This window comes from Sander vitreus, unplaced genomic scaffold, assembly GCF_031162955.1.
Source record: "Sander vitreus isolate 19-12246 unplaced genomic scaffold, sanVit1 ctg920_0, whole genome shotgun sequence".
In the NCBI taxonomy this organism is placed as follows: Eukaryota; Metazoa; Chordata; class Actinopteri; order Perciformes; family Percidae; genus Sander; species Sander vitreus.
The window spans coordinates 28-4,745 of NW_027595999.1; the positions used below are offsets into that span (position 1 = coordinate 28).

Sequence of the window (4,718 nt, forward strand, 5' to 3'; positions counted from 1 at the left end):
ATTACAGTACCGAAAAAGAGAGCAAAAAGCAGCAATTCAACTTGTTGGTTCAGATGAATGTAGTTGAACTACCAGAGAGCTACTGCAAAAATGTATAGGTGCACTACTAGTGTGATTACATGTAGTTGAGTACTCCTCAACCCCAAACTGCGTCTTCAACAGTTTTGAGAACCTCTGGGGTTCATCGTCTTTAAATAGCTTGTTTTCACTTGGTACACTCGCTGACGGCCATACCACCCTGAACACGCCCGATCTCGTCCGATCTCGGAAGCTAAGCAGGGGTCGGGCCGGGTCAGTACCCTGATGGGAGACCGCCTGGGAATACCCGGTGCTGTAAGCTTTTTCTTTTCCGTCAGCAGAGCGCTAGTAATGGTCAAATGAAGCAGCAAAACACTGTCTTCATTTTCTGAGCTCACTAGATGCCACTTTCTGTTCAACAAAGGGTTGAAAACACACTGAATTGCCATTCCTTTAACCCTTTTCTTTGAACAGAGATTGCCATCTAGTGAGCTTAAGCATAAAGACAGTGGTTTGCAAAGCTTCATTTCACCATCGCCAGAGGCGCTACTCCTCCTTTGCTGGAGACAGAGCTGACAAGGAAACTGTACGGAGGATGCAACTTTTTTTTGGAAGCAACATCTTTAATTAAAACTAAAATAAACAACCTCACAGTGTTCAACAATTCAAGTAGGAGTTCATGCACTTTGACCATGAATTCTTTGTTCTTGTTCTTCAAGATTGTGCCCGATCTGGATAGTTTTGAAATCAAAGATATCTACATTTTGGATCATGCAAATTTACGAGGAAGGCGACAAGTCACTCAAGTCTGGTAAAGGTAAAGTTCAAAGAATTGAGAAATAATTACAGTAATGAAAAAAATAAACATGGAAATACATACATGTAAGAATACATATAGCAACAGGCTAAATGAATGAATAAATATGGAACAAAACAAATGAAAGAATGCTTAAAAAATACAGCAGTGTTAATTACAGTACCGAGAAAAAAGAGAGCAAAAAAAGCAATTCAAGCTTGTTGGTTCGAAGATGAATGTGGTTGAACTACCGAGAGCTACTGCAAAATGTATAGGTGACTACTAGTGTGATTACATGTAGTTGGTACTCCTCAACCCCAAACTGCGTCTTCAACAGTATTTGAGAACCTCTGGGGTTCATCGTCTTTAAATAGCTTGTTTTCACTTGGTACACTCGCTTACGGCCATACCACCCTGAACACGCCCGATCGTCCGATCTCGGAAGCTAAGCAGGGTCGGGCCGAGGTCAGTACTGGATGGGAGACGCCTGGGAATACCCGGTGCTGTAAGCTTTTCTTTTCCGTCAGCAGAGGGCGCTAGTAATGGTCAAATGAAGCAAAGCAAAACACTGTCTTCATTTTCTGAGCTCACTAGATGCCACTTTCTGTTCAACAAGGGTTGAAAACACACTGAATTGCCATTCCTTTAACCCTTTTCTTTGAACAGAGATTGCCATCTAGTGAGCTTAGAAAATAAAGACAGTGGTTTGCAAAGCTTCATTTCACCATCGCCAGAGACGCTACTCCTCCTTTGCTGGAGACAGAGCTGACAAGGAAACTGTACGGAGGATGCAACTTTTTTTTTTGGAAGCAACATCTTTAATTAAAACTAAAATAAACAACCTCACAGTGTTCAACAATTCAAGTAGGAGTTCATGCACTTTGACCATGAATTCTTTGTTCTTGTTCTTCAAGATTGTGCCGATCTGGATAGTTTTGAAATCAAAGATATCTACATTTTGGATCATGCAAATTTACGGAAGACGACAAGTCACTCAAGTCTGAGTAAAGGTAAAGTTCAAAATAATTGAGAAATAATTACAGTAATGAAAAAATAAACATGGAAATACATACATGTAATAATACATATAGCAACATGCTAAATGAATGAATAAATATGGAACAAAACAAATGAAAGAATGCTTAAAAATACAGCAGTGTTAATTACAGTACCGAAAAAAAGAGAGCAAAAAAGCAATTCAACTTGTTGGTTCGAAGATGAATGTAGTTGAACTACCAGAGAGCTACTGCAAAATGTATAGGTGCACTACTAGTGTGATTACATGTAGTTGAGTACTCCTCAACCCCAAACTGCGTCTTCAACAGTTTTGAGAACCTCTGGGGTTCATCGTCTTTAAATAGCTTGTTTTCACTTGGTACACTCGCTTACGGCCATACCACCCTGAACACGCCCGATCTCGTCCGATCTCGGAAGCTAAGCAGGGGTCGGGCGGGTCAGTACTTGGATGGGAGACCGCCTGGGAATACCCGGTGCTGTAAGCTTTTCTTTTCCGTCAGCAGAGGGCGCTAGTAATGGTCAAATGAAGCAAAAGCAAAACACTGTCTTCATTTTCTGAGCTCACTAGATGCCACTTTCTGTTCAACAAAGGGTTGAAAAACACACTGAATTGCCATTCCTTTAACCCTTTTCTTTGAACAGAGATTGCCATCTAGTGAGCTTAGAAAATAAAGACAGTGGTTTGCAAAGCTTCATTTCACCATCGCCAGAGGCGCTACTCCTCCTTTGCTGGAGACAGAGCTGACAAAGGAAACTGTACGGAGGATGCAACTTTTTTTTTGGAAGCAACATCTTTAATTAAAACTAAAATAAACAACCTCACAGTGTTCAACAATTCAAGTAGGAGTTCATGCACTTTGACCATGAATTCTTTGTTCTTGTTCTTCAAGATTGTGCCGATCTGGATAGTTTTGAAATCAAAGATATCTACATTTTGGATCATGCAAATTCTACGGAAGACGACAAGTCACTCAAGTCTGAGTAAAGGTAAAGTTCAAAAGAATTGAGAAATAATTACAGTAATGAAAAAAATAAACATGGAAATACATACATGTAAGAATACATATAGCAACAGGCTAAATGAATGAATAAATATGGAACAAAACAAATGAAAGAATGCTTAAAAAATACAGCAGTGTTAATTACAGTACCGAAAAAAGAGAGCAAAAAAAGCAATTCAACTTGTTGGTTCGAAGATGAATGTAGTTGAACTACCAGAGAGCTACTGCAAAATGTATAGGTGCACTACTAGTGTGATTACATGTAGTTGAGTACTCCTCAACCCCAAACTGCGTCTTCAACAGTTTTGAGAACCTCTGGGGTTCATCGTCTTTAAATAGCTTGTTTTCACTTGGTACACTAAAGCTACGGCCATACCACCCTGAACACGCCCGATCTCGTCCGATCTCGGAAGCTAAGCAGGGTCGGGCCGGGTCAGTACTTGGATGGGAGACCGCCTGGGAATACCCGGTGCTGTAAGCTTTTTCTTTTCCGTCAGCAGAGGGCGCTAGTAATGGTCAAATGAAGCAAAGCAAAACACTGTCTTCATTTTCTGAGCTCACTAGATGCCACTTTCTGTTCAACAAAGGGTTGAAAAACACACTGGATTGCCATTCCTTTAACCCTTTTCTTTGAACAGAGATTGCCATCTAGTGAGCTTAGAAAATAAAGACAGTGGTTTGCAAAGCTTCATTTCACCATCGCCAGAGGGCGCTACTCCTCCTTTGCTGGAGACAGAGCTGACAAGGAAACTGTACGGAGGATGCAACTTTTTTTTTGGAAGCTAACATCTTTAATTAAAACTAAAATAAACAACCTCACAGTGTTCAACAATTCAAGTAGGAGTTCATGCACTTTGACCATGAATTCTTTGTTCTTGTTCTTCAAGATTGTGCCGATCTGGATAGTTTTGAAATCAAAGATATCTACATTTTGGATCATGCAAATTTACGGAAGACGACAAGTCACTCAAGTCTGAGTAAAGGTAAAGTTCAAAAGAATTGAGAAATAATTACAGTAATGAAAAAATAAACATGGAAATACATACATGTAAGAATACATATAGCAACAGGCTAAATGAATGAATAAATATGGAACAAAACAAATGAAAGAATGCTTAAAAAATACAGCAGTGTTAATTACAGTACCGAAAAAAAGAGCAAAAAAAAGCAATTCAACTTGTTGGTTCGAAGATGAATGTAGTTGAACTACCAGAGAGCTACTGCAAAATGTATAGGTGCACTACTAGTGTGATTACATGTAGTTGAGTACTCCTCAACCCCAAACTGCGTCTTCAACAGTTTTGAGAACCTCTGGGGTTCATCGTCTTTAAATAGCTTGTTTTCACTTGGTACACTTCGCTACGGCCATACCACCCTGAACACGCCCGATCTCGTCCGATCTTGGAAGCTAAGCAGGGTCGGGCCGGATCAGTACTTGGATGGGAGACCGCCTGGGAATACCCGGTGCTGTAAGCTTTTCTTTTCCGTCAGCAGAGGGGCGCTAGTAATGGTCAAATGAAGCAAAGCAAAACACTGTCTTCATTTCTGAGGCTCACTAGATGCCACTTTCTGTTCAACAAAGGGTTGAAAACACACTGAATTGCCATTCCTTTAACCCTTTTCTTTGAACAGAGATTGCCATCTAGTGAGCTTAGAAAATAAAGACAGTGGTTTGCTAAAGCTTCATTTCACCATCGCTCAGAGGCGCTACTCCTCCTTTGCTGGAGACAGAGCTGACAAGGAAACTGTACGGAGGATGCAACTTTTTTTTTGGAAGCAACATCTTTAATTAAAACTAAAATAAACAACCTCACAGTGTTCAACAATTCAAGTAGGAGTTCATGCACTTTGACCATGAATTCTTTGTTCTTGTTCTTCAAGATTGT

The 4,718-nt window shown here is 40.2% G+C and overlaps 4 non-coding genes and 1 pseudogene across 4 annotated transcripts; all 5 read left to right on the forward strand.

Annotated features, from left to right (window-relative positions):
* Positions 1-220: 220 nt before the first annotated feature.
* Positions 221-340, forward strand: LOC144515094 (5S ribosomal RNA). The gene has a single exon (XR_013501703.1). It is a non-coding gene; the product is annotated as a 5S ribosomal RNA (ribosomal RNA).
* An 870-nt stretch (positions 341-1,210) lies between these two features.
* Positions 1,211-1,326, forward strand: LOC144515097 (5S ribosomal RNA; annotated as a pseudogene).
* An 871-nt stretch (positions 1,327-2,197) lies between these two features.
* On the forward strand, positions 2,198-2,316 carry LOC144515096 (5S ribosomal RNA). Its single transcript, XR_013501705.1, has one exon. It is a non-coding gene; the product is annotated as a 5S ribosomal RNA (ribosomal RNA).
* Positions 2,317-3,195: 879 nt separating this feature from the next.
* On the forward strand, positions 3,196-3,313 carry LOC144515093 (5S ribosomal RNA). The gene has a single exon (XR_013501702.1). It is a non-coding gene; the product is annotated as a 5S ribosomal RNA (ribosomal RNA).
* An 877-nt stretch (positions 3,314-4,190) lies between these two features.
* On the forward strand, positions 4,191-4,308 carry LOC144515095 (5S ribosomal RNA). The gene has a single exon (XR_013501704.1). It is a non-coding gene; the product is annotated as a 5S ribosomal RNA (ribosomal RNA).
* The last annotated feature ends 410 nt before the right edge of the window (positions 4,309-4,718 follow it).